Here is a 21,185-nt window from a genome sequence, read left to right as displayed (position 1 = left end):
TCAGCAATGGTAATATACAGTTAAACACATACGCGCTCTATTGAATGTTAAGTTTGACTAAACAAGCATCAGTTACATAGCTCAGGTGATGTAGTGGTATGGTTTCTGACTACAGTACCTGGAGTCCTGGGTTCAAGACCTGGGCTTGTTAGCTTTTTTTATTAATGTTAAATGACTGGACTGCATAAGATAGGCAAAGCAAAAGTAACTTGTTGAACTCAGATGGTGCAGTGACGTGGTTGCTGACTGTAGTGTAAAGAGTCCTGGGTTCAAGGCTTGACAGGGCTGATTAATTTCTTATGTGGTGGATAACACTAGTATTACCTGTTTGGATATCAATTTTTCTAAACAAAGTGATGGCACTTTAATATACAGGAAGCCAACATTTTGTAATGCTTGTTTATATTTTACTAGTTCCCATCTTATGCATGGGGAAAAAAGATATTGTGAGAAGTCAATTGATCCGGGTTTCTAGACTTACATCAGATAATGTGGATTGTCTGAGAGAATTTAATTTTGTGAAGGACATGTTTAAGGAGAGGGGGTATCCATCTGATCTCTTGGACTCCATAAGCAATGAAATTTAGATGGATAGACAAAACAAATATGCTCCCATTATCAAGTTTGGGCTTGACCATCAAGTTAATTTACAAAGTTTGGACACTACTACGGAAATTGACCCCATTTAAGGTTAAGAATATGGTTATGCATTATACGGTAGAAACTAGATGTTTTGAAAAAATTATTTCTAACAACTGGAATTTATTAAAAGCTGGTAGTGACATTTGTCACTTATTTATTTCCAGACCGACTTTTACTTACAAAAATAGAAGTAATTTTAAGGTGATATTGGAACATACTGGGTGCACATATGGCGTCCCCACTACAAGAAAATGTGAACATTGTACATATTGTATGTATATTAATGTTAATAAAGATGGTGCTCAGTAAGATCAAAACATGGAATGCGGGTACATTTGTAAACTGCAACACAAAAATAATTATTTATTTAGCTACCTGTTGCTCATGCAATGCATTTTATATTGGTAAAATCAATAACTCCCTTAAACAAAGGATTTATCAACATATTTATAGTATTAGAAGAAGGGATAATAAAAGTGCACTTGCTCAACATTCATTATATTGTTTAAACTTTAATAAGTTTGTGTTTCTAATTTTGGAACAGCAGATTTTGCATGATACTGGTGGTGGTTGGGAAAGAGAATTACTTAGGAAGGAAATGAAATGGCAGCTTAAATTTGATGCTGCATACCCACCAGGGTTAAATGACAATATTTTTATTTCTAGTGAAATAAAGATAAGGGCTTTGGAAATGTAATTGTTTTTAACTATTTTCAACTATTTTTAACTATTTTTTATTATTTTCAAATTATCGTAACTCTTCACATGTATTTATTGTAAGCATGTTTCTTAAAATGCATTGGTTGTTTTTGCTGCTGGCCGCAACAGCTGATGGTGAGAGGATGATTAAGGCACTTTAAAGTGGCTTTAAGCGGGTTGTGCAATGCTAAGCACTGCTAAAATACAGTTCCTTGTTTTAGCTTTGCTTAGTGGCACTTACTCCTGATAACCTCCACGCTAATTTCTTTGAAAGAAAAGAAAAAGGAGTGATAGGAAAGTGATAAAAAAGGGCCATGCAGAGGGAAAATCAAGATGAAAGATATAATAGGGATGTGCATGACGGGAGTAGGGAAGGTTCATAGCTGTCCATTTCTTCTACAGCAACAGCTGTACATATTTATTGAATTTGGAGGTAAATTTGGATACTCATACCACTGAGAGAGGGGTGAGGACAACAGTAATGTGTTGTCTAAGCAACTGGACAAGATTAGATGTGACCAGTGGACACATCTGCAAAATGGACAGCTAAGTATGGGGCATAATTTTTTTGTGGGAACAGATTTCCCTTTTTTTTTAAGATGAGAGTGGGTTGTTGGGGAAGGATAGTAGGTATTTGTGGGGAGGGAGGTTGGGTTGGAAAACAGAAAAGACAGACAAGACAGCAGACAGGGTTGGTGTATGACACATGTGGGGGGTGAACACCTTGACGTGGAGGGTGGTTGGGAATTGAAGGCACATGAGCCCTCAAATGGATACAGTGAGACTGAGGTACCCACCCATGGGCAGTCACCACTGCGCATTCACGGCCCCAAATGTGGCTGTGCTGGGGGCTGAGCAGTACGGGCAGGCTGACCATCAAGATGCTCCATGTGGCCCTCAAGCTGGCATAGCTGAGCTGCAAACTCCTTTTGCATCTCACTACGCACCAGACCCCAGACCTGATATCCCACTCCAAGGGGGGGGGCAAGCCCCATCCCCTGAAGCGGTTCCACCTGTGGATGATACAAGACCAACAGATGAGGAAGATCCAGGATGGGTCCCAGACATGCTATGCCATGACCAGATGGGGCGGGACAAGTGGTTCCACTGCAATTGTCCTTCCCAGATGAGCTAGGATGTTGACAGTTTACAACATATGTTGGTTAGTTATGAAGAATACAGTACCAGGATTAGTTATAGCAGCATGCATGTGTGTTCCAATCGACACCATAACACAATTTTCAGTCAGCTGCATAGCAAACAGAACACATGCAGATACGGAACCACAGTGGATATTACAGCAGCATGAAGGTTACATTGATAGCAACAGGCCACCAATGACTTCATTTCAACAGGGAACAGCAATGAAAAGACACTGAAATATTGGTATAACAATGGGAAACATGTCCCAACAGTAGTTTTGTTACAAACATACCATTCATTTTTTTGGTTGTATTATTGCTGCAGATAGGGTTGGTGTGAGACAGAGATATGAACAACTATTTGTTATTACATTGCTCACACCTGTTCTGTATATTATAGTCTACTCAGTACTCTCCAGATATGACCTGAAATTACTGCTACCCATGGTCTTGGGGTTGGACCTAATATACAGCTGTACTTACCTGCTGGACCTGTGGAAAAAATTGGGTTAACAGTACCTGACTGTTTCTACACATTAACAGGGTTCAGCTTTGTTATGTGGAATCATACTGTGTGCGTGTGTGTGGTAATATCATAGACCACCTTCATGGGGACAGTGACCAATAGCCATGATGGTGTGACACTTGGGGGACATTTTTGGGGAAAACTAAGTAGTCTATGTACTTCTCTTGCTGTCATCTGCAGCTTTGGGGTTGGTCAGTGTGTGTTCTACACTGTGTATAAGAGACACATCCTATGGTTAATATCCAGCCTGCCTTACATACTGAAGCTGTGGGAAAATTTGTGTTTACACTACCTGACTGTTTCTAACAATACTCACATATTCTTGTGTGAAAATATAGAGACAGCTTAGTACCAGTCCTGGGATCCAAACTCTGACAGTTTGTTCAAAAAGTAGTCACAATGATGATGTTTATCAGAACAAGCTCTCAAGAAACTGCTATTTCATGTGTGAGTGTTTTCTACCTATTAGTCTGTGATTTGGCCAATCTGACCTTGTACTGACATTACTGTATGGCAGACAGTTGTTCTACTGTGTACTCACACTTTCAGATATTAGATTACAGGAAATAATGGATAGCAAACATTTTTAATATTCAGCTATCAGATCATAGTGCAGAGGAACTTTGTTATGCTTAATCTGTCGTAAAAGACTTAACTGTTTGCCATATGAACCTCAGATATTTAATGCTATCAGAGCCATATTTGCTGTGCAAAAGCTATACACATTTCCAATTCCTACTAACACATTGCAAATAAAACACAGCAGTCCAGAGTTGTATAGTTTTATTGACAAGTTATCACTGTTTTATGTATATCGCTAGCATTATCTGTGGTAATTTCAGTTTTATTCGGTTCAAACAATACACAGATTACAGCACTGACAGGTGATATTCTACTACTTTTGATTTTACTGCCAGCTAGATCAGTACTCACCAGCCTCGCGGCACAGCCTTTGCAACCTGCTGTCATGTAACTCCAGCCCTCCACGTTTAAAGCCGTCTCAGCTGCAGCTGTACAGGAGACAGAGAAACATTTATGACTACATAGTCATCACATACACAGCCTGGACTATCTTAAACAGCAATTGATACTGATACTTACACACTACTGGGGCATTCCCTGCCAGAGCATCTTGTTCCCATTGGTCCAGAAGGTCCCTCTTTCTCCGCTTGAGATCAACATAGTGATGCTGAACATGCTAACCAGTTTGAGGGATCCCAGTAGCACTGGTGAGTTCATGGGCGAGACGGTCACAGGCCTCTGGTTTATATTCTGAGCCCTGGTACTGGCCCTGCAGCAGTCTCAAATCGTGGTTTTCAACAAGGAGTCCAACCATGACCCTGGACTCCAGAATACTCCAGCATTGCACAAGGAAACGAACACCTCTCCTACTCCAGCCATGGTGCCTGCAGTGATGAGCTCCAACTGGTTATGGGCTGTATTCCCGCCTACAGGGTTTAAATAGGGCTGATTTTCCCACTTTGCCGTGATTGGTTACTTTTGAAACCGCTGAGCTCAGCTAAGCTATGGGCAAACCTGCTTAGCTAAGGTTGGCAGTGCTTAAAGGGGCGGGTTCAGCACTGCTTATCACTGGACAAACCCACTTAGCTTGGCTACTCACTGTTTAGAATTCGTATTTAAGCAATGGTTACAACCAGTATGTGTGACTGTGCTATGCCTAGCATTGCTTACTTATTAGTTTTATAGACCATTAGCTGTGTGGGATTGATTCGTCATTCCTGACATATTATTATTTTGTTTACCTTCCCTAACATCCCACTCTGTGCTTTCATTACATTTATTCTTGTGTGACTATCTGTATGGGGCACATGTGTTTATATGGGGGTCTCACAACTTTATTATACTGACACCTCACATCTGGCCCTAATATAGTGCTCTGGTTAGAAATATAAATTATTTGCTACATAACTACACTTAAAAGTTAGATTTGTGGTGATTTTGCATACAAAATACAAAATGGCATCAGTGGGGCTAGTACCCTACCAATCCACTTGCCAAGCATACGCACTAACCCCTACACTATTCCAGTACCACTTACTGTGTATGTGTATTGCTGTTTAACTTGTTGGGCTGTTTCAGCTTGACTAAGTGTAGCTAAGCAGCAGACACACCAGTGCAGCTACACTTAAACTTTCTTGCTGATGTGAAAAAAAAAAATATTACAGATATTTTTCTAGTATTTCTCTTGCAAACGTTATGGCTGTTAGACTAACAGGTTTTGTATTTCCATGCATTTTCTGAAAGGTATGACTTCTGCACTTCAAATTCTCATGTCATTATTTTCTAACTTCATTCTTTAATGCTTTGCCACTATTTTTACAGTGGCCACTACACTTTTATTTTACAGCCGTACACTATACTGTATTTTGGCCACATCTCTGATGTTCAAAGAGCAATCTCACTCTTTTTGCATTGCCGTACGGCAATTCTGTTATGCTGAGGGCATGTATCTTGTGAGATCACTGCTCTTAGACACACCCTCTGGCTCGTACACATTTTCATGTACATATTGTAGCATGGCAGCGTGCCTTCATGCATATGCATGGCGCGCTGCCATGCTGAACAGGAACGTTCCCTGCCATGCAGGAGTAACTTATTCCTGCATGGATGCTTTTTGAATCCGAGGGAAGATGAGCAGTCTTTATACTTTGTTTTCTGGGAGCAAAATTATAGCCATGACCTAATCTGTTAAGCAGACAGCTTAATTGTTTAAGGGCAAGGAAAAAGAGCAGCCGTGACAGAGAGTCACCCTGGAATATCCCTGTTTGGATTTTGATCCCTTGAATAATAATTTGTCCGTTATCATGTCTTAAATGCAAAGCAGTTTGCCACTGTCTCATGGCTGCTGTGATGTAGTTTATCAGTGTAGGGTGTATCTTATACATTTGTAAGCACTCTTTTATCCATGAATGTGGGATTATGCCAAATGCTTTGTTGTAGTCTATTCATGCCATACTTAAATTCTTACCCTTTTTGTAGTTCTCCACTATGGCTTTATTTAACAACAAATGATCCTTTGTTCTATATGACTTTCTTTTATTATCCTTTTGTTCTATTACCATAATTGAGTTTTGACTATAAACTCTGTCAATATCAATTCCAATGTATAGTTTAAATATCATCGGAAGGCAAGTTATTAGTCTGTAATTTTTTGGATAACTTGCAGGTTCACTCTTAAGTAGAAGCATTGTTTTTCCTGTTGAAAGCCAGACTGGTGTCTGTTCAGGGTTTACACATAAATAGTTCTTATTCATGGCTAAATCTTCATGCAAATATGTTAATACATTTAGCCAGAAGTTAGGTACTGCAGCTGGGCCTGCGATTTTCTAGTTAGAGGCTTTTCTTAACTTTGTTTCAATCACTCTAGCCATTACTTCATCCCATTTCATATACTGTACATTTCAACTTCTTATTCTTTCCTTTAGTTCTTCTATCCATTTAGCATCTTTATTATGTTCCACAGGATCTTCATAAATATTTATCCAAAATGTATATATTTCTTCTTTTTCTGGTGGTTTTTCAAGTCCTTTTACCTTGTTTCCCAATTCTCTATAAAACTTGTTTGGGTCATCAATGAATTGCTTATTTTGTACTTTTCCTTTATATTTATCTGTGCATCTTCTAAGTGTTTCTGCATGTGCTGATACTTTTAGTTTATTATTTGCAATAGTGCATAATAAATCCTGATCCATTATAATACTGTGCATTGCTTTTATCACATCTATCTTTCTGAGTATTTTTGTTGATCTGTTCCCTCTTCTATACTCCTCTAACAGTGACACTTCTTGTCTTAATTGTTTTATTTTTTCTATTTGATACTTCCATGACGGCATTCGATTTCTCCCCATCCTTTCCCTTACTACCCTGAGTTCTTGTGGTAGGACTCTATCTGTTATTAATTTGGCTGGACAATAATGTATCCTGTTTACTTCTCTTATGTTTCATGAATCTCTACGGACAGTTTTAATTACTGTGTTCATTTGTTTTATCAAACTTCTAACTTTTGGGGTTTTATTGACCTTCTGCCGTCTATTTCTTTCATTTATCTTAATATGTCTATCTATCTCTATTAAATCAAACAACTCTTAGATCATTTTCTTCCAAACTAAGAGCAAATTCTTTGTTCACCATTTCCTGCAGGCATTCCTGCAGGCATTCCTGCAGGCATTCTAAAGAAACTGCCAGAGCTTGTTCCTGTGCCACATTGTCTTCAGTTTCACCCTATGTCATCCATTGCTCTTTCATTTTAATTCCCATCTGGGTGAGCTTCTCAATGATACCTGAGTGGGGGATTGTGTCAAAAGCCTTGGCTAAGTCAGGATAATCTGTATGTACTATTTTGCCTTCATCCAGGGATATAGTGACATTGTCGAAGAAGTCCACCATGTTTAATAATCATGGTCTACTCTTAACAAAGCCAAACTGAGTCGGGTGAAGAGTTTGAAGGTCATCAATGTCTTTGTTAAGTTCCATGATAATTCTCACCATGGCCTTCCAGATAAGACTGGTTAGGCTTATGGGTCTATAGTTGTCAGGATCAGTTGATAGACCCCCTTTGTGCAAGGGAATTACTGATGCTGTTTTCCACTCGGCTGGGACAAAGCCAGTACTTAGACTATGGTTGAAGAGGGTGCCAAGTGGTTTGACTAGGTCATGTTTTTGACCATTAGTAGGCAGTCCAGGATGTAATCTGGTCCCATACAGTCTGTGATTTTGGCCATGGAGAGTGTGGTTATGACCTGATCTTTGGAGATACTAGGTAGAGAACTGTGACAGGTATGTTTTTGGGTATGTCTAGTTGGGATAGGGGGGGGTGAAGTTTGTCCCAGATCTGTCTGTATGTTTGTAATGTCTTCAGGTTCAGTATGAGTGGTACATTTCACTACTACTTTGGCACAAAGCCAGGCCTTCCAATTTAGATTTATGATGTAGTTAAAGAATGCCTTGTGATTATCCTTAGCTAAGGATGCTAGTTTAGCTCCGTAGTTGGCTTTAGAAAAGCTTACAACATATCTGATTTAGTTGCTCAAGCTGTGAAGAGTGTCCCTCCTCTGATGAGTCAGCTCCCTGTTGTTCTTAGACATTCATTTCTTCCTCTTGCTGTATAACCTTTTTATGCTTGATGTTCACCAGGGTGGCTTGTTTTTTTGTGAGGACCTTGGTTTTATCCATTCAGGTACAGACGAGTCTATACATTTGTATAGGTTTTTACACAGGGCATTTGTGTAAACCTCTGTATAGGAGTCATAGTTGACAGAGGTAGCAGAAAGTTTGAAACTATATATGTCCTCACTTAGGAGGCTATAGTTTGCCTTGAAGAAAATTTTCAACCTTTTTGCAATTGAGGGGCCAGGTATGATCATTACTTCGAACAAGAGTGATTTATGATCAGACCTTATCAAAGAGGGCAATGTACATGGGGTAATGCAAAGTCCCCCTATGTCAGTGAGTACTAAGTCTAGGAAATTCAAGACTCTTGTGGGGGTAGAGACTATCTATTCCAGAGCATTTGTATTAACAAAGTCCAGGGACTTTAAGGCGAGCATGTCTGTAATCATATGGCTCGTAATTGCTGGAAGGATAGTTGAAATCACCCATGACCAAGGTGTTTGATTGTATAGTAAAGTGACTTAAGTAGGTCCAGGTAGGCAGAGTGGTTCTCATGGTTCTTGGTGGAGGACCTATCACTAACAATGATATGGAAGGGGATTTTACCTACAGTTAGTTGGACTTGGAATAGCTCTAGGGAGTCATACTGTCTGACCAGTCTTGAGGTGTATTTTCCTTTAACAAAGATAGAAACACCTCCTCCTTTGGTTTTTTCATGCTTATTTTGATGTCTGAACATGTGGAAGGCATTGTAACCTTGCATGGCTGGGGTGCTCTCTTTGGCCATGAACCATGTCTCTGTGACTGTACAGACATTGGCATCTTCCAAAGTAAGGAGTGTTTCCAGTGAGTGCCATTTCTGATTTAGACTCCTAGCATTAAGCCGCATAACCTTTAGTTTGTCTCTAATGGATTTTTTTTTACATCGGGAATTTTGTTACCATGACATTGCCTAAAAAAGGCACTATGGGGGAGGCATAAAGATGTAACATGTAAATGTTTAAAAGTGGTTGAAAATGCCCAAAAGTAACTAATAACTTGTAGAAAGGCACCAGAAACCAGCTGGTCCACTCAACAGAAGTTTAATCCAAAGTGCACACGAACACAGTGATTTAAAAGCACAAAGCACATCAAGCACATTGAGTGGATCAGCTGGTTTTTGGTGCCTTTCTACAGGCTATAAGATGTAGCACGTACCTTAAACTAAGGGAGGGAAATTGAAGAAAAAGACTGTGGTTCAGAACACTGAGACATGTGATACTACGAAATCCTGTCAGGAGAGAAAAACAAGGAAAGCCCTCTAAGTACTGTCTGTGCAATTTTAGTGACATATCAGGAAAGACACCAGTAACATAAACTGAGAAAGTACAAAAGTTAGGTATAAACTTTTGGCACTTAAACTTTAATTAATTCATTTACTTTTTTTTTTTTTACTTTTTTATACTACAAAACCAAATTGTGACTCCAAAACCAAACTCCTACCAAAAGAGCAAACAATCCTGAGACTCACAAAAATGCATCTGCATTAAAATAAACACAAGCAAGTACCACAAGACGATTCCTTGGGAAACTCCAGTGAGCAAGAGGAACGCAAAGTTTGGATGAAAATCAGACCATGAAATAAACTTATTGCTTTACACTCTGCCACCAATATGATAATCTGATGTCACCTATTACAAACAACAGGATACAGCCAATGTTGGCATCACTAACAGCCAATACCACTTGCAATAGACCAAATGGAATGTAGATTATTGCCCATCTCTTCTGATTTACTACCTTATTATTTTTTTTTACATTTATTTATTTAAAACCAAAAAACTTAGCTAAGTCACAGTCACTAGCCTCACAGCCACAAATTCCAAGTTTGTGGTGATGATCCATCCACTCAAACAAAACTGAGCAAAACATTAGCTGTATCTATACAGTCTTAAATGGAGCCATGCCCACCCCACACAGCTGCAAAAGGAATTTAGATGTATGCATGCATTTATATTTGTATGTAAGGATAATTGTTTCCTTATATTCTGTACTAGTCAGAACTATTATAGACTACAGTGCACCCTTCAGCATGCATCTGACTAGACAAATTAAAAAAGAAATGAAAACTCTACAGCAATTGCTAGCAAAAGGCATCTCTAGTTTCAAAGACCTTAGCTTCTTGGAGAGGCTAGAGTCCTAGTCCGTGTATTGTATTGTATTCAGTGTCATACAGACTCCTGAGTGGACACCTGTGGATTGCTTGCCATGTCCTTAGTGATCTGGATTTTACTGGCATCCTTTTCCTAGACAGACCAAATTGTGCAGCTAATATCACTACCACTGATCTCAATCCTTATAAATTAATAGATTGAATTAGGCAGAGAGATAGATTTATCACCGATGCCATCCCTTGCTCTAGAACAGACTCTCCACATATGTCAAGCAATGTGCTTCCTTGCCATCCTTTAAACATAGCTTGGCAGCTGGAAAGGTGCCCTTACATTTGTATTGTGAACTTATAGGTGCTATCCTCCTTGAAAATGGTGGTAGAGCCAGGGGGTTAGTGGGTGATGGTACCTAGGGTGATAATGATCTTTCTCTTGATTGTCCTGTCTTTGATTTGGCTAGTAAGTTATTCTACCTTATTCAGCTGATCTGTTTGGATAGTTGTTCTACCTCTCATAAACTCCTCTATACACATTTCTTATCAGATCATTCCTAGAAAGTAATGCTCGTTTTTACAATTACCTTACCAAACACTGTGACCAAGGAAAGATTCTCACTAAGAGGGTTTTTGAACCATGCAATCTTAGCTACCCTAGAAGTCTAAAAGCATTGTCTCTTTACTCTGTCTGTTCTAGAGACCTCGTGCCATAGTCATAGTCTGGGGCATCACATTTTTGTAGAGATAAACTGTGAAGAGCAGCACTGTGTGGACATGGAAATCCTGGACTTTCTTTATGAATAGAAAAATGTGAAGGAATTGTTGTAAACACATTCCCCTGTTGTAAAAGTGTAACAAACTTACTGCATAGGTGATAGGGGATAGCTAATACACTGATAAGAGGCCTTACACACATGTGTATGAGTATGATTCATAGACATGAATCTATAATGAGCTCATTTGCAATGATGTGTGAAAATATTCCTGAACTTATGCCAGTAAGCAGCAGTTTTCTAGAAGAATACAGATATGAGAGGGTGGATTGGTTGGTGCTTGTGCATACCTGGCCATTTTACTAGAGGGTGCACTTGGGGATAATGTTTAATTTTGGCGTTTGTGCTAAGAAGTTGCTTGGGGAAATGTTTCATGTTGGTGCTTGTGCATACTTGGACTTATTCCTGAAGGGATTGCTGAGGAGAATAATTCATTTGTGTGTCAGAGAAAGGCTTATGCATATATGGTCAGCCTGCTGAAGTGATTGCTGTGGAAAATAATTTATTTTTGGGCCATTTTAGTGCTTATGCATACTCAAGACAAACTAATGAAGGGGTTGCTGGGCAAATAATCTGTGTGTCAGATAAGTGCTTGTGCATACTTGGCAAACTACTGAAGGGATGGCTGAGGCAAGATTGTGGATTGCAAGTCCCATATCAATGGTGAAACACTGCTTTTAATGTGCGCACCATCCAGATTTCAGACTATGAATGCAAAACCACATCATTAACATGCTATATTTTACAACATTTTGCATTTATATCTCATTATTTTTATGGCCTTTCACATTAGCCTAAATGGCCTCTATGAATATCACCTTTGCTACATTCATTCATAAGCATCAGGATTACCCATATCACATTTGCGCAAGTAACTATGAATCCCAGCTCTCATCTTCCACTGCTAAATATCACATTCCCTGCCTTTGAAATAAACTCAGTCTACATCAAACCAAGTAACCCACTATTTACATTCAAAGTTAGTTTTGCTGATTGGATGGGAGATCATGCATTTGTACCACAGTTATGTGAACATAATCTTATTAATGGTTATTAACTTACCCTCAGTACCAAGGGGTGTCATGGCTATGCTTCACAGTGGCCTTTTCTTTAACCTTATTGTGAAACCATGAACATATCTTACCACCTGAACTAGCTTATTTGTGAGTGATTTTAATATGTAGAACAATGACAGAACTCTCCATATAATTCCTTTATTTTATAGAATTACTTGACTTTCTTTATATTGTTTCTTCTTCTTCTTCCACCCATATATTAACCATGTTTGGACTCAGTCCTGTAACATATTGTTGTTACATCTGATATAATGGCAGAAACAGCGTTTTAGTCTGATTGCCCTTTTTTCTATCTGGGGCTTCCCACCATTTAAATTAATCACTTTATGAACAATATTTATGCATTTATTTATGTGCTGACATTTGTTTATCATTAAAATCTGACTTGGTCCAAGAACCAATTTTCAGAGGAGGCCATAGAGAAAAACTACAAGTACATCACGTTTTATAAGAAAGAAAGAGAAGATCACTAAAAACCAAAATGCTCATTCATAACTAATCAGGAACACAATGTGCCTTAACACCCCCCCACAAAGATCAGATTTTACCTCATGAAATCCCATGCTGGTGCAAGCCTCCCACACTCCTAAAACTTATATATATATATATCTTTGCTCCAATTTCACACAACTGTGGTGAAGGAGAAACTCCCAAAAGCAGTGCACAGCTGTCTCACACAAGCAGTAAACCTAGGGTACCTTGATCTCAAAGATATGACTTATGATCAAAAGCTAATATGACCACTTGTACTTCAGCAGTTAGAACCAAAACACCTGGCCATCAGTCACTTGTATGAAAGCTAATTTGATCCCCTGATATACCGAAGATCCAGTTGTGACATCTGTCAGTAATGTCAGAAGTAATCAATACCTGTCTTGGATCATCTCCTAGAAAAGGGCAATGCAGAAGATGCAGTGCTTTAGGTACAGGAATAACTTATGCTGCATATTGTGGTTTGAACCAGTTTAATCTGATGCATGTATGTCCTTGTGTAACTAGTTCTAAATGTCTATGAGTTGTGCAGACAAGGAAAGGTTGAAACTCTCATACAGCAGCTTACTTGAAGATTGGCTTAAATGTTGGGCTACTATGTTGCCTGTCTGCAACACAAGCTCATAGAAAAGTGCAAGGTTGCTATCTAGAGAGATATATGTGTTTGCAATTCATCTGGTTTTGCTTTCCTACATCATGATCACCTTGAACAACTCACCATATAATATAAATGAGGATGCCTTTTCTACCTCAGAATGTGAGAAAGTTGCAGGATTATTATTTGATAAGATAACATGCATTGCATGATACCTTCACTTGAATGCTTCTGTATGTTTTAATTAGGTTTCTCAGTCTTGGTAACTGGTCTGAGCTTGATTATGTTAGTAATGAATAGAACATGCAAAAGGTGTCTCTTCATTCACCTTTTTCATGACTAGATACAGGATCAACCAAAAGTATAATACATGCTGGACCTTTTTTTTAGCTGAACTAACTCCATGGGCTGGAGTATTATCCAAGATCTAACATTCCATTTGTCTGAAAAGTTATTAAGAATGTAGTATACATTCAGATAGATTTATATTTGCCATTACATAATCTCTTAGTTCCATGGCAGTGTGGTTTTCAGGCTTCTAAACATCATTATTGACCACTTAGTGGTGAGCAATCAAAAATGTTATCCTGTTTTGATCATACTTTAATCCTTGATTTATTGTCTAGATTTGAAACTCTTGTTCAATAGAGTCTTGACTAAGCACCTTTCTTATCACTTGGGTGTAATATCTGTACTCTGCCTAGTATTTCTCAGTGCAGAGCAAGGAGAAGGTCTCTGATTTTTTTTTTTTAGCTGCCTTCTAGAAATAGATAGATAGATAGATAGATAGATAGATAGATAGATAGATAGATGGATAGATTGATTTACATGTGGGTTTATTCTGAATAATTGCTTATGAATATTGATCAATGGAAAACCCATCAAACACCTTCACTGGCAGTTTAAATAATGAAAACCAAAAAAAAAAAACCCTAAAACCAGTGATCACAAATGTATTCAAACATTGTATGTCTGTGATCACCAAGAAATAGTAAACAATTAGAATTAAGTGGGGCTGTTTCAACCTTCCACAAAATCAAAACTTAAATAATCTAACTCCAAGGTGGCCCAACCATAGAGAATTAAGAAAATTATTAAGTTATATTACCATCAACCTTCTAAAGTTCTGTAATATAATTCATCCACACTCGCCTCCAGCAATTTTCTCAAAAGAATATAATGTGAGAGTGTGTGTGTGTGTGTGTGTGTGTGTGTGTGTGTGTGTGTGTGTGTGTGTGTGTGTGTGTGTGTGTGTGTGTGTGTGTGTGTGTTTGTGTACATGTTTGTATATATAGATAGAGAAATAGATCTTTGTGCACATGTGGGCATACGCTTTACTGAGAGATCTCATTTGGTAGAGTGGCTTTAGATGCCTCTACAGTGCAGATTTATAGCTCAGACCATATTACTTTAGATGACAGTGAAGAAGACATTCTCTTAGATGGATGAGTAGTGGCCATCTTAGGCTTAGTCCAGCCAAGATTGTGAATGTAGCTGCATATCTAGGCCAGGAATCTTTAATGGTCTTTACCAGTGTCTCAAATTTTTCTTTATGAAACAATATTAAGGTTCTATCCAGGGAGAGAAATCTGAGGTTGTCTGTTTGTGACATGCTGCCACTAAAGAACAACGTAATACCTAGTAAAATCTTTGTATTTTCAACCTCAGTAATTCTCCAGAATTGCAGATTTTATATTACCCACTGACACCTGTATGATTGTATATGTGCTAATGTTAGCCACACTGTGTTGGCCTGTATGTCTAAGTCCATGCGCACCTGCACTAAGCTCAAAACCCGAAGCCAGGATTTTGATGAATTATTTTTCAGTCTTAGCCCTGTCCTGCGTATTTCACTGTTTCTCTAGTAAAAAGCCTGTGGTTCTGAAACCTCTTCTTAAAAGTTCCTGAAGATTCATCAGGTTGTTAAATTACCTTGGAAATTTCATCTGACAATACAGTTTACCATTTACCCAACAATATATATTTTTAAATAACTGTACAGTCATTAGTATACAGAACACTTTAATGAATATAAATGTAGGACTGGAGATATGATGGGGAAGGGAAAGGTGATTAGTTATGAGAGCTGTTAAACAGCAGGATTTATGAGGTCTGACACCAAAGCATTGAGATGCTCAGCAAGGAACTATGGATTTAAATTGCACTTTTCAATTTTTATTGATTATTGGAGGGATTTAGAAACCATTTTTAATTTGTTGCACCCGAAGCTTTGGCTTTGTGAGTGTAATTTTACTCTTTTACCGTGAGACATTCATGACCTGCCCAGCAAAACCTGATGCTTTTTATCTGAGATCTTTGTAAGGATACCTGGGAATTCAAACCCTCTTGGCCAGGGTTATCAATGTCTCCTGTCTTTGGCAATGACAGATGTTCCTCACAGGAATGGTGGGCAAACATGTCAGTTGCCAATACTGTCAAAGAGGTAAGAGATGTGCTTAATTCTGGATCTGTTTCATCCCTTGCTTGGTGTACAAGGACTTTTCCAGCACAGTTCCCAGGATGTGCACACCTTGCCAGGAAGCCCCACACCCCCAACCCTTTATAGTAATGTCAAGTGACAGCCTGTGCCATGGCTGTAGGTTATCGGTCACCCTCATTTCTTCCTTGCTCCTTTCCAGGATGGACAATCACATTAATCCCCTGCATGGGCAGTTAAGTACCCATAATGGTAATGGAACTCATGCACCATCATCAGAGCTTTATCCCACAATACTACCATGTCTTCATATTTCTCAGGTCAGAGGTACATGCAGCAGTGAAAAGTTACATTAACCACAACAGTATAACAATAACCAGCACTTAAATATTTCTGGAAGGATCTCATTCAGTTCTGTAACCATGCCTCTTTGGAACTTTTTAATTCTTGCAGTGATCCCAGCAACAACTGTAGACACAATTCTAAAAGAGCATTTTCACCAGGTTGTCAGGTTTACCAAAATGTCCCTTTCCCTTTCTTTTCAAAACAGTAACACAAGTCAAGGTTACTGCAACTTTGCTGTAACCAGTTTGAGAAATGTCTCCAACATGCCCCCAAGGTATTAGTTAGTTGGCCTAATTTATCTGAGGGTGTCCACAAGTCAGTGTCCTTGATCTCATTAAGCTCATTACAAATACAGGCCTTTATTTTGTTGACTGATGAAACGGCTGCCATTCAGGTCGGTCAGTATCTATTGTAGCTGTGGACCCCTTTGCTAGTATTTTAGCGAAAGCTTTGTTAATTTCACTTGATGGCTTCCCTCACTGCTGGTGTACTCCACTGGATGTTAGCATCACTACAGTGAAAATCATGAGCCCTTTTTTTGGTTAATGATCATTTCTACTGACTCCATTCCTGAGGCTGTGAACAATGTCCATTTTAAATCAACAATCCTGCTGTAAAATAGAAGGTATCTTAAAGGTGGCTGTTGAAATCATAATGCATGGGAGTAGCTGCTTGCATTTACAAGAAAGTGTACTTATATGCCCAGGTTTCAAGGGTGTTCAAGTACTAACTTGACCATCTGGATCTACACACCAGTAGCACAGCATTTGTCTTGGCTTTGCAGTTATTGCAGACAAACAGAGCCATTAATAAACTGCTTCCTGTAGTTAGGGTTTAATTCTCTCTCTCTCTCTCTCACTCAGCTTATATTTGCTTATGTATTGGATGGAGCAGTGGTGCAGTCATTAAATGTTTTGCCTCACAGCAAGAGGTTCTCCGGTTTGATTCTTGGCTGGAGTGCCTTCTGTGTGGAGATTGCATGACCCTCCCTGTGTTTGCATGGTTTACTGCAGGCACTCTGGTTTCCTCGTACATTCCAAAGACATGTATATGGAGTGATTCTCCCTAGGCCTCTGCTGAAAATAGGCTGTGTCCTAGTCAGACATTTCTGGCCAACAAATGTTAAATAAATAAATATGTGACTCTATGCAAGTCAGTTAAGTAGATAGTGCTCCTCAGCTGAGTCTGAAAGAGGTCCATATGGATCAATGCTCTACTCTAGTTAACAAATACTTATCAATCAAACAATCAATAAATAAATAAATAAATAAATAAATATTCTAAAGCTTGCATTTGCCAAAGACAGTTGACTCACATCACAGTCAGTGAGTAAGCAGTGCTTCTCTCTCAATTTGTGTAATTTGTGTAATTTAGCTATCTTTACTCCTGACAGGAAAAGTCTATCAGCACCAAAAATATGTCTGGTATTTACAAGAAGAAAAATTCTTCATAACAGACATACCCAAATTTGAGAGCAGAGTCTGCTGAATACTGAGTAAATTGAAACTACAATAAATCCATATATTTCCACTGGCATGCCAACCCTAGAACTACAAGATGGGCAGTGTGTCTCCACTCATCTAAAAATGCTACATTAAGTATATCATAATGTATTCTGAGCTGCATGCCACCCAATAAATAGCACTATAACTAATCTGCCTGGAATAAACCATTCCAGATCCAGCTGTATCGAAGTAAAAAAAAGGATGTAAAAAACATTGGGCCACCCATAACCATAATGAGGATGTTGAGCTTCACAAGAAAAGCAACTCCATGTATACTCATTTCACTCAATCAGGACATACTTTATCCTTAATAACCCTTGGTGTAAATTGTACCTAAAATAATAAACATTTGAACATATCCAGACTCTACACAAGGCCCTACTTTATAATTAACCTATTTCTTGGTTCATGCACTAAATACTTTATTAACATTAAGCCTATGAATGTAATATCTACTGCATTTCTTGACCATTGTCAATACAATCTGTAGTGAGATTTTTAGTGGGATCAGCACATCATCTTTCTATTCTAACAATTTAGCCATTCTGCTTGGTCGGGGAATGTGTATGTCTGGGGCAAAATTAATACTACATAGCATATATCCATATTAGAAAGTTAGAAAGATAATATGTACACCTGTCCTTTCTTGAAATTATATAAAAGTTGGGGATGGTTTTCATTTATGACATGCAGAGTCAGTAATGCTCAAACAGCTAAAATGATTAGAAATGGAAGATAAAGCTAATGCTAGCAAGAGGTAACTGTAATCTCAGACATACTGACACATTTAATTAATTAGAATTAAAATACACACTATAACTATATCATAAGCTCTAATTCAGAGTCATTATAATGTTTGTGGGGTATGAATCATTTTGTAGGCTTTATTATTATGTTGTCTGGACCTTTCCCCTGGTATGATCATTCTTTGCAAACTGGTCAAATATAAAATGCCACTCAAAGAGCAATCCCCAGAATCTTACCTCCAATAAAGTTTTTCTAATAACAAGAAAATTTCAAACATCCTTGGAGTGAGGACTGAGGCTAATGTTTCTCAATGACTGCCTGGTGGCTATGTGAGCTACACAGACCCAGCAGGTTCAGCACTCCCTCAAAAAAAAAACAAAATAAATAAAGCTGTTTGGAATCACTTGTGTGGAGTCATGCATGAACGAAGAAGAGTGGTGTTCAGATTTAATGCCTGTCACGTGCTAAAAATGACAGAGGGGAAGTTGACATAATGGTTATGGTATTTGCCTTACAGACACAAGGTCCAGTGTTTGATTTTCACATGAGTTAACTGGCTAGACTTAAAATGGCCCACAAGGGTAGTTAGCTTTGTACTAATCTATGAACCTATGGCAAATTATTTAGGACTACAATCCTGGAGAGACAACTTATTTTTTGAATACGGACTGTCTCCTCATTATTACCTCTGCACAAATAACGGGTTCTGTAAGCAGACTCTAGAAGTCAAGACTGGTCTCCTTCCTTTGAGTCACCCTTTGGTATTGATATTCACACACACTCTTGATGAGGGTCAAGTAAATTGAGGTTTTAACAGTAGATGACACGGTCTCCCTTAATATAATCGTGAGATGCAAACACAGAAAAAAATATGTCTGCTGTTTGTGCATATGTATCAAACAGCTATTTTGAGTATTTAGACTCTGTGAAGGCCATGGGAGTAGTGCTTGAGCAGGCACTACAGAGTGACACCGTTTTGCAGGGAGGCTTCCCTGCTCAACTGGTTAACAATGGAAATATGTGCAGAGGCATTAAAAAAGTCAAAGTATGCTGAAGTTGTGGAATAGACTGGTCTATTAAATGCAATTTTCAGACACAAATCTGCATAGAAGTATACTTGTACCAGAACTGAATATTTCTGATTAGTGCAGGCTGGTCCATTTTCACAGACACAGATGTTTTCAAAGATATCAGAGAAAGGAAGAATCAGAGTCAGAATCTAGCATTTTTTTTTTTTTTGACTGGGTAAGCCCAGGTTGAGCCTGAAACTTTTCTTTTGCATCAGTATTCTAGCCTGGTTTGCAAAATAACAAACTAATTGACTGATTAGCTAATGAACTAATTAAACAAATAAATAAGATAAGTAGCTTCTGTTGTATAAGGTTAAGGCCAAAATAAATAAATTATTTTGGAACAAGAGCAGGAGTACCGGACAGACAAATTTGGTGCACAACAGCTCCTAGGATAAATCCAGTTTAGTTGAGGATTTGTAGCAAAATGTTCAACTTCTCCCAGGTTGAAACCCTTTTGGCTGGCAATTTAGATTAAAATAATCTACACATCATTATAGAAAAGCCATTCTATTTGAAAATATTTTTATTCATTTTGAAAAAGAAAAACATGTATACAGGTTATTTATGACAGTGAAGTATTTACAAATTATTTAAACAAGTTAGCTAAAAGCAGTAAACAGATAACAATATTAAAACCAAAATAAAGTATTTACAAGGGTGTCTATTGTTGACATATAATTGACTTTCTATACAATTGTTTCCTGATTATAATTTTCTACAGTCATTACTCTCCAACATTTCAGTTACTTTTTGCAATGCTATATATAATTATGTAGTTCTTTCAGTTCTTCCTTTAATGGTGTCCATTTCCAATTGCAGTACTGATGACACCATATTCCTGTATTGCTTAAAAGTTGGAGAAGCTTTGGATTTCCAATTTGATGTAATATTCTTCCTTGCAATGGCTAGGAGAGTCCACAAGATTAGATATTTTGTTCTTGGTACACAGTCAGGTACATGTACATTAAACGAAAAGCCATTCTGAGGTTTCTGTAAGCAGTGTATCAGAGATATAATCAACATGAAGCTAACTTAAATTACATGATGGGAACACAAGGAGTTACATTTTTTTCCATCGGTCCATTAAGGAGCAAATTAATGTTTAACTGGATATAAATCTTCCTTGGACCTCTGAAGCATATGTAATAAATTTTCTCCCTGTGGAGCTTTCAAATAAGCCTTCTTTTGCATTTTCAGCATCCCTAGTAATCTTAAAACAGTGGTGGCTGGATTCTGCTTTATCTACACCATCTTGGAGATCACAATTGTTTTTTTTTTTTTTTGATTTTTCATTTTCAGCCATTTTAGTTTATTGACTGATGGTGTTAAGGAAGTAGGAACAGCCTAACCCCAGAATGAAATTTTGTTTCTAAAGATAAAATAAACCTTGTGTAGACACATATCACATTTTTCTTTTGTCTTAAGGGTCTTGTCATCAAGTTAGAATTTAATGTTGCAGTGCCATGCCAGCTATTGAAGTTGGGAGATTAAAGGCCTCCTGTATATCAGAGTTTTGGAATTAATTTATTTGGCCCCTATATTTTATAATGTTTACACTTTTGACACGGCTACATTGAAGGTTACTCAGTGAATGGCTCTTCATTGCCCAGCATCACTTCTGTATTGTCAGTGATTTTGCTTTGTTTGCAAATGTGTTGTCTTAGTTACAGCATCATTGTTTTGTTTGTCTGTCCTTTGTGTTTACATCAGTAATTTGCCTACAGGATCATACTTCAATTGCATGCACTGTTACTGCAGCTCAGTTTTATGTCTTGCAATCATACGCTACAGTTCTGTTTGCTTTCCTTCTTTTTCTGATTTTTATTAATGTTTTGCTTTTAAAAATGAAAATTCTTA

This window comes from Protopterus annectens, chromosome 2.part2 (genome assembly GCF_019279795.1).
Source record: "Protopterus annectens isolate FY-2018-M chromosome 2.part2, PAN1.0, whole genome shotgun sequence".
Taxonomy (NCBI): domain Eukaryota; kingdom Metazoa; phylum Chordata; order Ceratodontiformes; family Protopteridae; genus Protopterus; species Protopterus annectens.
The sequence above is the reverse complement of the archived record's forward strand: the minus strand, read 5'-3'. Positions refer to the sequence as shown.